Source organism: Suricata suricatta, chromosome 8 (genome assembly GCF_006229205.1).
Source record: "Suricata suricatta isolate VVHF042 chromosome 8, meerkat_22Aug2017_6uvM2_HiC, whole genome shotgun sequence".
NCBI lineage: Eukaryota > Metazoa > Chordata > Mammalia > Carnivora > Herpestidae > Suricata > Suricata suricatta.
In genome coordinates this window covers 5,885,089-5,897,217 of record NC_043707.1, presented here as the reverse complement: position 1 = coordinate 5,897,217, position 12,129 = coordinate 5,885,089, and the positions used below count along the sequence as shown (strand labels likewise).

Genomic DNA, 12,129 nt, shown 5'->3' with positions numbered 1-12,129 from the left:
CAAACTGTGAGATCATGACCCTTAGCCCACTGAGCCGCCCAGACGCTCCATGCACCTAAAGGTTGAAGCATCACTGCATTGGGTATCTAGTGTATGTTCACTGAATGCTAGTTACTGTTACCAACCATTATTAATAAATGATAGCTGCCTCTTTTCTTAAAAAAAATTCTTTTCAGTCCAAGACATTTCCAATTTGTTTTTCTCTATTTACCAATCAGAATGCATATTTACATTTCCCATTTTCAAAAGACCAGGGGAATCCAAACTTTCCACCTTGTGTTGTTTTTAACTAACTCTATCCATTTTTTTAAAGGAAGAAAATTGCCTTTTTGCTTCAAAAGCAAATCTGAAACCCTTAAGGCTTCAAACCACCTTGCTCCGAAGGCCTGGTCTGTGTGGGTCCGTGGAGGGTACACACCTGGCCTGCTGGGAATGTGCTTGCCCGTGGAGGACACGGAGGTCACATAAAAACCGGGTCCTTGAGCCCAGATACCCTCTGTCCCTGATATTAGAAGACGGCTTGCTGTTTGGATTGTAGTGACCCTCTCTCCAAAGTCCAGGAGCTGGAGAACCCCTAGCATCGGTGGGGTCTCCGTTCTACTGGGCTCACCTACCAGGCTCTCCTGCCTCACGAGGCCTCAGTGGTTCCTCTACGGGGGCAGGGGGCCTCTGCAGTAACTCAGATGCAGCTGAACACGGAAGGGTAGGACTGCACAATCTGACTGCCTCTGTGCTCTCCAGGGGTGAAAAAGGCAGAAACCCAGACCCCTTGGCTGGAGTGTTTTGACCCAGCAGTGATTCAGCCCAGAGCTGGCTGGAATATATAATACTGCTGAATGAACCAACAGGATCAGCAGGAGAGAACGAAGTAAAATAAAGACTCTTTATAGAAGTGTGGAAGCCTCAGTGAGAGGAAGGCCTTGATGCTCCTGGCTAGTGACTGAATTTCAAAGAGAAATGGAGCTCCAAGTTACACAGCCCGATCTGCTCCTGAAGTCACCGGGCTTTGTCCATTTCAGGGCAGAGATAACCCCAATCGAGCAGAATTTGAAAGCTACTACAGCATCCAGGAGATAGAAGGTGCGGGGGGGCGGGGGTGATAAAGGATGGCCACAGCAAGTACAGTCCGTAGGAAGGGGAGTGGTGCAGTGGAAATTTTCTTCTGGGATGTGCCTGCTGACATATTCACTGTGACTCAGACAAGTCCCTCTCCCTTTCTGAGCCTCGCCATCATTCACAAGTGAAGTAGGCAGACAGGATGGTCATTTCAAGCTCTAATCTACTATGACTCTGCATTATCATGCAGAAGCATCCAAGCTGTCTTTTTTTTATGCACTTGTAGTGAAGGATTAAAACTTCTAAGTTTGCCTCTTGTTTAAAAAAAATAAATGAAGATCCCAAGACTAAGTCGGGGTTATAAACTCAGTATCCTCAGAGGCTGGGCAGATAACAAAAGTAAAACAGGAGTCCACAAGAGAACACTTAAAAATCGAAATGGCTGCTTGCTCTTGAAAACCATCAACAGCTACTATAAGGCTGGGTCAGCAATCCAATACGGCAGTGACTGGATGGGCAGATGGGGGCACCCCTTTGGATGGCCCATGGGTCCTCTAGACTATCATGTGTCCCCACCAAGGGGTCACACAGCACCATGCCTGTGGTTTTATCACTCCTATGGTAATGGAGAAAATTAATGATTGCTTTTACCTCTGTCTCCATCATAAACTGATCTCTTTTAAACATGTGTGTCACTTGCCTAAACCTGAAAATATCCGGGTTTCAGCCTTTAACTTACGTGATCTCCTTCTATCTACACAATGAGAAGATGGACCAGGTGGACTCTTTGGTTTCCTCTGACTCTAACACTCCAAGGGTCTGGCCAAATCATCCAGGAACTGTCAGTGAAAAGGGCCTAGCCAACTACGTTCTCCAGCCAAGAACCTAAATAGAGCACAGAATTCATATGAACTCACTATAAACTTGTAGGATATATGGCCACCAATTAACGAGCATGAGCTATGGTTGGCTGATGAGTAATTCACATAATGTGCACGAAACAGATTAGTGCCTTTCTAAGTTCATTTAAAAAATAATCAAATAAAAATAAGTAAAAGCAACAAAACCACCTAAGGGGACTAGGAGCCATTTGATGGCAATCAGGTCCCTCAAACACCTGGACCAGCCCTTTGTTCAGCTCATGGACATCCTACTTTGTCTTCAGATTACCCGATCATCAGCCTAACCCTTTAGAATTACATTGTGCACTCATACTTGCTCAAAGACTAACATCTTAAGGATGGAGACTGCTTAGTCATACAGAGGATAAAACTTGACAATGAATACAGGTGTGAATAAGCACAAAACACCAAAATGGAGAGAAAGTCAAGGTGAAACATTTCAAATGGCTGCACAAGCAGTAACTCAAATATGACAATAAGATCTCCCTAAGGAAACATTAACTCCATCTCAGAATGTCTGAACTTCTCTCATTTGGCAAAAGCAACATAGCTTTGAGCCCTACAAACCAAACTTCAATTGTGTATTTATTTCCCTAATAAATCTTAGCAGTGTTTGTACATGGCCTAGACTTAATTAGATCAATGACTAGCTTGTACCAATCAGTTGGACTCAGACTTGAATGGCCTGAAAGCTATTTGTATGAAAATTATTCTATGTAAGAATTACTTTTATTTTATTTTTAAAGATTTTTTTTTTCATTTTATTTTGAGAGTGAGAAAGTAAGCAAGCAGGAAAGAGGGGGGAGTGGGGCGGGAGAGAGGGAGAGAGGGGAAGAGAGAGGGAGAGAGGGGAAGAGAGAGGGAGAGGGAGAGAGAGGGAGAGGGAGAGAGAGAGAATGAGAATCCCAAGCAGGCTCTGTGGTATCAGCACAGAGTCTGATGCGGGGTTCAAACTCACAAACTGTGAGATTATGACCTGAGCTGAAATCAAGAGTTGCACACACTTAACCGACTGAGCCACCCAGGTGCCCTGTAAGAATTACTTTTAAACCAATGTGGGGATTTGGGGCTTAGTTTCACTCTTAACACAAAAAGTTACACAACTGTTACGATAAATTTATTCTCCTGAAAAAATGATTTGAATGAAAAAGTGAGGACAGAGAACACTGTGATTTCCCATTACGAATGATGGGATTTTTTTCATAATTATAATGGTTTTGGTGGCAGAGTGCTTGCCGTGTGCCTGTCACCATGAAGCCCTCCTCGGCACTGTCTCCTTAGGGCCTCACTGCTGCTCTAGGCCTCATGTGACCAAAGGTGGCAGGTGAGGCTCAGGCTGGCTATGTCACACACCAACAGTCCCATTCTTTGTCAGAAATGGCGTGGCAGCTTCAGGCTCTTTACTTGAGTCTTTACTGCTTCTCTTGATCACACCTAATGGCAGTGACCAGTGCCATTCTCTCTGAGCTGTCATGAGAACCTTCACTTCCAGCGGAGTCCAGGGCCGCAGCCCCTGTCCTAGGAAAGGACATTAAACATGGGGGTCCCTGATGCTCCTCGCTCTCCGCCCCTCTCACAGTTATCCTAAGGTGGGCTTAGTTGTGCCATCTGGCCCCTCAGGACTGGGGGCTGTGGTGACCAGAGGCTCTAGAACAGGACTATGGCCCTGGTATTGAGTAATGAAGGTCTTACATTTGTCCTGAGAGCCATGGGCCATTTAGTTCAATGCTATCCAGGAGCCCAAAGCAGAATACTTGGCCTTGTGAGGGAACAGGAGGTGGTTCCTGAGTCCTTAAAGTAAACATGAACCTTAGCAAACAGAACCAGTGTGGACAAAACAGCTCAGCCGCACTGGCATCTGAAAGGACAATTGTGAAGCCACGGAAACATGTTATTGGAGTTTGCTCAAGGCGCAGGTCTCCAATAAGAGCACCTGCTAAGCTTGTAACAGTGTGCATGCTGGGGTCTGCTGGGGCCCCCCTCAGGGTAGGATGGGAGGTTCCCAGGCAAAGAATTCCTTTCTGCAGGACTGGGGATGCCTTCTGGGCTTTGTGCCCTTTGGCATGTTGGCCTTGAGTCTGACACGCCTGGTTTGGAGCTGTGGCTCCTACCTATTCGCTACAATGACCTTCAGGAAGTTCCTTAACTATAACGTGGGGATGATAATGCCTCATGTATACTTCAAAGACTTTGTTTTGATGATAGAGGGTCAAGACAACTTGAGACTGTGTGTGTGAAAAGTGCTCAGAACATAGACTGACTCTCACTGAGCAAAAACTATTATTTTTGAGATTGCTATTCCCCGTTTCCTGTTCTGATGTGGCTACCCACCCTACTTTTAAGACAGGCATGCCTCAATGATTTGGCCAAATTTTAAGTGTGAGCAGATCAGGCTGAAGCCCTCCGGCAGGGAGAGGAACGCTCTGGTGTTCTACAGCACGGCTCTGAGGGTCGGTGGGAAGGGAAAGAAGGGGCGGAGAAGCGCAGAAGCCCAGGGCAGGAAGGAACAATAGGTACAATAAGAGCAGAGGGGTCAACGATCAGCCCAAGACCACCCTCCAGCTCTCAAATGGTGGAGCAGGTCTAATCCCAACAAACCTGGAATCCAGGTTCTTCAATGACATGCTACTTTAAATTAAAAAGCAGGGCTGAAGAACCCAGCCTGGCAGAGCATTCTAGATTATTCGCCCTGTCCTCGGGCCCTGGTCACCTACACTGCCAGCCAAGAGACCCTCAAGGAACACCCTGGAGGTGTGAGGAAAGAGGCCAGGCTTTGACCTGAGACAGAACTGGTGAAGCTCTCTAGCTGGTCACTCACAACTCTCCCAAACTCACGATGTCTTTGGCCTCTTGGCGCCTCTGTTTCCCCAGTGTAAAACGGGAGAACTGATACCATTTAAAGGGGTTGGTGGGAGGGCACAACAAGATGCGGAGTGCACGGTGCCCCTCAGGGACTGTGGACCACAGCAGGCTCGGATCAATGGCAGCACGTCTCTCTCCGCTCTTCCCTGACATCAGACAACTTTCACATTATTTTCTCTTGTTTGGGAGAGGGGGCCGCCATGGCTGAGCACAAGCAGTCAGAACAGCCAGGGGCCGAGAGCTGGGTGGCACACTGTTGAACAATGGTGGGGAAAGTGGGCCTTGTTAGGCACTGCCTGTGGGGGTGCGGATGTGCTCTCTGTGGGCTGACATGTAGATCCATGTTCCTTTTCCCCATCCGCACAGAGACACCCGGAGCGGGCAGCTGTCTCTGTGCCCAGCTGTTCACGACAGCCCAACTATGGATAACAACGCTGCAAGACAAGCCCCAGATAAAGCCTTGACTCCGCCGTGACACACCTCTGCATGTAAGATCGCAGGCGAAGGCCAAAAATAACGAGCTGGATCCCAAAGGGTGACAAAGAAGTCTCTCCCAGATGCACAGTGCGCCCAAGTGGGTGCTCAGCAGCTTTTAGTTCTGTTCTTTGGGAAGAGGAATTAGAGATGCCAAGATCTGATTAACAGAGAGGAGAGAGAGAGAGAGAGAGGGGGGGGGTGGAGGGAGGAAGTAGACAAGCAAGCTGCTAAAGATTGAATGTCTGTGTCCCCCAAAATTTAGATGCGGAAATCCTACCCCCAAGGTGATGATACTAGGAGATGGGGTGCTTGGGAGGTGAGGAGGTCATAAGGGTGGAGCCCTCATGAAAGCCCCAGAGAGCCCCTCACCCCCTTCACCATGTGAGGACACGGTGGGAAACGCGCCCCCACCAGATACGGCCACCGCCGGCACCACGGTCATGGACTTGTCAGCCCCAGGACGGTGAGAAATCTAGGTCCGCTGTTCATAAGGCACTCAGTTTGCAGTGTTTCTGGGAGAGCAGCCCAAATGGACCACGACACGGGCATATGCTTCCACTGGCACAAAATGTTTCTGGAAGGAAATATAAGGAACTGGTGACTGTTGTTTCTGGCAGAGAGATGAAGAATGGGGTGTGTGGGCACTAAGAAATTTTGGTTTTCATTGTGCACCCTTTTCTAAAGCACGGCTTTTTAAACCACAACCCTGAGGTGCTTTCATATAATGGTAATAATGTCAGCAGCAGCACAGCTAGGGAACAGAAAAGTACCCTGAGTTCTGCCCATTCCTCACCTACACAACCAGCTTTAGACGCAGAGCCAGCATTTCAAGGCTTCAAAACAGGAAGTCATCACCAACGACAGTCTGCACTTGTTAAAGGTGTCAAAGACGACCCAGCTGATGCTTTAGTTGGAAGCAGCTGAAAAGTCAAGGCCCTGGCTTTTCAAGCAGCTCGTGTCCCCGTTCACAGAGCCCTGAGCTCAGACCAGGCTGTAGGACCCACATTCTTCCTCCCATCAGATCCCAGAACCGGTGGGAGACTTTGAAACAGACTGCAAAGGTGTTAAAAATAGAAGTTAAGTTGCTACTGGAGATACATGGAGAATTCACTACTTGAAAATCTCTAATTATAATATGTCAAGAGTAAAATACCTTGTCAGGAGCAGTATCTAATATAATACAGTATTGGCTCTGTCAACACAGTCATCCATGATATGTTTGGAGGCCTACATTAAATAGACATCCAGCAGAAAAATGTCCCGTAGGGACTCATCTCAGCCCTTGGGGACCAGAAAGGATGACCCGGTAAGTCTTTTCTGTCTGTACTTTCCTTAGCTCTGGTTGCGAGCTCTGGGTGCATCCTGCTTCCCTTTTACAGATTCTGCACTTTGTGTTAAATCATGTGCATATATTAGATGTTCTTGGAGCCTACCAGATGGATGGACATTTTCTCATACCCAAAACTACTCAGTTTCTCAAAGAAATGATGTCCTCGACAGTGCCCTCAGACTGGCATTAAGCACTGTGCACAAAGGACAGTTAGGGTGATTCCAGACATAACACTGCCCTATGGAGAGAAACTGAGGCATGCTAATACAGAGATATGTATTCTAGGGCTGCAAGAACATGGGTCTGACCCACGCGGAAGGTAAATGCCTTGGGAACGTAGAACCTGGAGTGGAGAGAGGGTGTGCTAGGTCACTGGGGGAGGCTGCAGGACCTTCGGACGTGGACTTGTCTTAGACCATGTTCTGCTTGGCCAGGTCATGAAATTCCAACTGAAAACTACAGGTCATGGACAGCAGAAGCACCTTCCATGTTGGCTAAGAGAGAAAAGAATCATTTTTGGTAGAAAATAAGATGGCCCCTTACATGTTCCTGCCTCTCTCCAATGCTGGGCAAGATCCTTGCTTCAGTCTATTATGGTTCCCCTTCTTCTGAAAGTTCCTGCAACAGCATGTCCTCCTCCCCCACCCCCAAACACTAACCCTCCACAAATTCACACTCTGTCAGCTCCAAGAGGTGCTTGTTGCCCTTCAGATATTGTAGGAATCATCTGAGCCAGACTCTTGGCATGTTTGTCATTTCAGAAATCATTCCATTGCTTCCCCTACTCCTCTGCTTCTGCCAGCTGATGGTGACCTTGTCACTGAGAACACGAAGGCAACATAGAAGGGACTCTTCACAGGATCTTCTGACTTTGAGACATCTCCATGTGCTGGTACATTCACTCCTTCTTCTTGCTGTGGTCTGAACGTTCCTGTCTCCCCCCATTCACATGTCAGAATTCTAAAGTGATGCTGGGGCTTTAGGGGTGACTAGGGCATGAGGTGTAGCCCTCATTAGTGGGATGGTGTTCTTATAAAGGAGACCCTTGCCTCTTCTGCCATGTGAAGACACCGGCTATGAGCCAGGAACCGGCCCTCACTGGACCACCCTGGCACCTTGATCTTGCTTGGACTTACAGCCTCCAGATCTGTGAGCCACACCTTTCTGCTATTTCTAAGACAGTCTATGGGATTTTGTTACAGCAGCCTGAATGGACTAAGACACATCTCTTCTGTCTCAAAACTGAAATGTTTCCAGATGTTCACAGGAGCCTTATCTGTAGTGGCCCAAAGCTGAAAAGAATCCAAATACCCATCCACGAGTATGTGGACTGACCAACTGCAGCACGTCCACACAATGGTTTCTGACTCAGCCATGAAAAGCAGTGAGCTACTGATAATGTGGGACAAGTCAGATGAACCTACAAGCAATGATGCTGAGCGAGAGAAGCCAGGCAATAAGAACCCATAACATTTGATTTTGTGGCTAGAAAAGTCTAGAAATTAAAAGCTCAGCTAGAGTGAGAGAAGCAGGTCCGTGGTTCCCCTGGGAATGAGGTAGAGTCCAAGGAGGAAAGACCATAGAGCGGTCTGAGAAAACTTTGAGGGGGATGGGCCATGCTGCTTACACTTCTGTACTGTTTGATGTGTCAACACTCATCAAATTTCACACTGTAAATACAGATAGGTCATTGCATGCCAATTATTTATTAATAAAGCTATAAAAAAAAGTATTTCTTCTCCTTTCCTAGAATACCTGCTCTATCTGTACACCCTTGGTCACCTCTCCTGAGTCATCATTCCCTAGCTCTGCTCCCTGTCCCCACCACCTGCCCCCACAGGTGCCTTCTCTTTGGCATAAAATAGGATCCAAAATCTATTCTTGTACAAACTGCTTCCTCTGAAATCTTACACTTGTCGGTTGTGTCTTCTCTTTCTCTTTACTCCAAGTGCTTATGATGGGTAGTGCACTCTACCCCCAACCATTCCCACTTATTTCTCCATTGCTGCCCCCTAGCATTTCTCCCCAATACTCTAGGGGCACTGCTTCCTCTCTGTCTCTAGTGATGCCAACTTCAATGATGTCTTCTGAGTTCACACCTGCCAGGCTGCCCTGACAACACTCTCCTGGTTCAACCCCCACAGTGGATACCCAGTGGACACCACATTCATGTCTCACTTGGCCCTGTGCTTTCCAAACCTCACCACTTAGAAGTTTTTCAAGGATCAGCCTGCCCTTCTCTTCATTCCCTGTGCTCAGCAAATGTATCTATTTAGGCCTCTCCATACAATGGCTCACCCTTAGCTCTGACCAGTTTCTGACTGTTTATTACGTCTAGTGAGAAGATCCAAAGCCCCTTATCACTGACTCTGGTGGGCCCATCCTTGGTCTCTATATCTGGGTATGGGGCTCCTCACTGGTTCCAGGGATGAGGCACCCATTCTCAGCTTCAGCTACTGAACAGATCTAATACCATGCAAACTAGGGAAAGAGAATGATTTCCAGGGCTTGTCTTCATGAAACTAATCCAACGGTCTTTCCCTAGGAATCTGGCAAAATTTAAGGAGCCTGAACTTCCAGGGACCATCCCAGAAAACTAGAGAATGGAGATGAGCAGGAAGTAAAAGAGCCTGAAATGGATCCTGTTGGAGCCTAACATATGTGTGCAAAACCAAGCTGTGTCTAAAATCAGCCCACCTTTAAGACTTTTTGTTGTATAGGTTAATACATTCCCTGCTGAATTTTCTGTTACTTGCAACCAGAAGATTATGAAATGTATATTCCTTCAACCATGATATTGAGGGACATCCCTCCACAAGTGTTCCTTCCATCATCGAAATATGCTAAAGCCTTAAAAATCTATGTTCTAGAGCTTGGCACATTACAATCATAATAGAACAGAGAGCATGTGTGCGCACTGTTCACGGTGCCGCAGCGTCCAGGGCACACTGGACACCCAACAGCCTAGCCAACTTTGTGTTGATCCCTCAAGAGTTCCTTTTGTGAGAGAAGGATGTTGAGCATCACAATTTGCCAACTGGATTAAGATCTCATTTTAGGTATGTATCATTAACTCTTCCTTTTACAATTTCATTTTATACCTCCTCTGACTTAAACTCTTTTCCGTGGTTCCCCACTGGCCCTAGTGTGGGATTCCACCACCTATCGAATCCACCAGGCCTGTGGGATATGATCCCTGGTGACTGCCCCATTTCATCCTTTGCCAATGCACGGCCAGACCTTCTTCACACTGGTCTCTTTTTAATTCTTTGTATAAGTCAAGATCTTTTCACCCTTGGTATTATTTGCCTCAGTATTCCTTCTATCTGGAAAGACCGTCTTCTCATCTTAAATGCCATCTTCTTGAAGACATGGTCCTAGACTACTCATCTGTGGGCAGCACCCATGATCTTACTCTGCCATGGGCACCCATCTCTTTCTAAAGCAGGTGTCACAATCTGTGATACAAGCTGTTTGATGGACACATGTTCACTCTATGACTCTCACGCAAAGGCAGAAGGGGGTAAGGATCATTTCTCTTCAGTTCAACCACATCACTTGGGATGAGTCCTGGCCACAGTAGATGCTTAAAAATATTCATGAACGAATGAATCTTCCACAGCAAGTTAGTATACTTGGCGTGTATTGATGCTTAATAGATCATGTCTGATTGGACATGATTATCCCTTTTTTAGTCCTAAAATAACCTTCTGAAGCCCTAGCATCATTGACTATCACCGAATAACCCAAAGCAAATAAACAGTAACACCATCACTATAACATGGGAGACAACACAATGGTGACAAACACTGCTAAAACAAACCCGTTAAATGAAGTCATCCCTGAGTGTGAATAGCCAGCTATGAACAGGCAACAGTAGCACTGATCACAAAACCCCAAACGTGGAAATAACCCAAATGTCCAGCAGTACATGGAGGGACGTACAGGGTGGCATATTCATATAATGGGATTATATTCAGTCACAGAAAAGAATCAAGTACTGATACACGATACAGTGTGGATCAACCCTGGAACATTCTATTAAGGAAAAGAAACCAGTCATGAAAGGTCATGTGGTATGATTCTACTTTTATGAAATACCTGGAAAAGGCAAATCCATATGGACAGAAAGCCCATTTGTAGGAATGGGGAGTGTCTGCTTAATGGGTACGAGGTTTCCTCCTGGGGTGAGGGAAATGTTCTGGAACTAGATAGAGTATTAGCTGCACTGAACTCTGAATGTTCTCAGCCCCAATGAATTATATACATTAAACTGGTTGAAATGTTAAATTCAATTCACAGACATATTTCACCACTATTAAAAAAGGGGAGGCAGGCAATACACAATGTTAAAATCCCCAAACCTAACCTCCAAAGGAAATACCAGGTAGCAAAGTACTAAATGGTTACTTGCAAGTCCGAAAAAAAATAAGCTCCTGCTTCAAACCAAGAAATTCCTTCACAAATTCTGGTTTTGCAGAGGCCTGGGGGCAGTAGAAAGAGGCACAATTGCCTTCCATCTACAAAATGTTCTGGACTCGAGGCGTGGTGTGCCCAAGCTTCCAAAGAATTCCTCAGAACAAGATTTCTCAAATGTACAGATACATCCTGTGGTGTGCAGGGTTATTTTAGGTCATGCACAAACAAACTAGTGTTTACTTTTAATAATTAGCTTTGTTTAGGCTTATCTTTGATTCATAGCCAACAATGCTCCTTTTTAATTTATGGTGGTGATAAAGTGCATCGTTTTTGTCTGTGTGCTTGCTTTTAATCCACGGAATGCATTCACATGCAATAAATGTACTCTTTTTGGTGCATTAAGTCATGTAAAGAAACAGCCACCATCAAAATACAGAACACTGTGTGAGCCCCGCAGAGTTCTCCCCAACCACCCCCCCCCTCAGCTCAGAGAAAACACAAAAGAACACAGGTGAATCTCAAAGACATGAAGAAGGCTAAAGAGGCTGAAGAAGACAGGGGCAGGGAAGAGCTGTGAACAGGCATGAAGTCTCTTTCTGGGGGACAGAAATATTCCGAAATTAGAGCGTGCCAAATGGTTGCACAACTCTGCAAATACACTAGGAACCGGTGACTTGGGCGCCGCAGAGCAGTGAATTTGATGGTATATAAATTATATCTCCATAAAGCCGTTTGAAAAATCTCACAGTGTAGAATTCTACTGAGAGGACATGATTCCAGCAAAGGCAAAACAACAGGAACCGAAATCAGAAGTGAGTTTCCCTTCACGAATAAAGGCAGTTAAGGAACAATGCGTTGATTTAAGTAAGTAGCAGGAGAGGAGGCCTGCAGTCAGGTGAATTCTGCGAGCTGCTGTGACAGGGACAAGCTCTCGGCCCGCTCCGTGGCAGGAGCCTCCGTGGGGAGGGGTGCGCCCGCCGTCACCACCCCGCCCCCTCCCCCCCCCCCCCCCCCCCCCCCCCCCCCCCCCCCCCCCCCCCCCCCCCCCCCCCCCCCCCCCCCCCCCCCCCCCCCCCCCCCCCC

At 46.7% G+C, this 12,129-nt stretch overlaps 1 protein-coding gene across 1 annotated transcript in view; it reads right to left on the bottom strand.

The window, feature by feature from the left end:
* Positions 1-12,129, bottom strand: part of RBFOX1 (RNA binding fox-1 homolog 1) — a 330,067-nt gene that overhangs the window by 159,814 nt on the left and 158,124 nt on the right. The gene's annotated exons all lie outside the window — the stretch shown is intronic.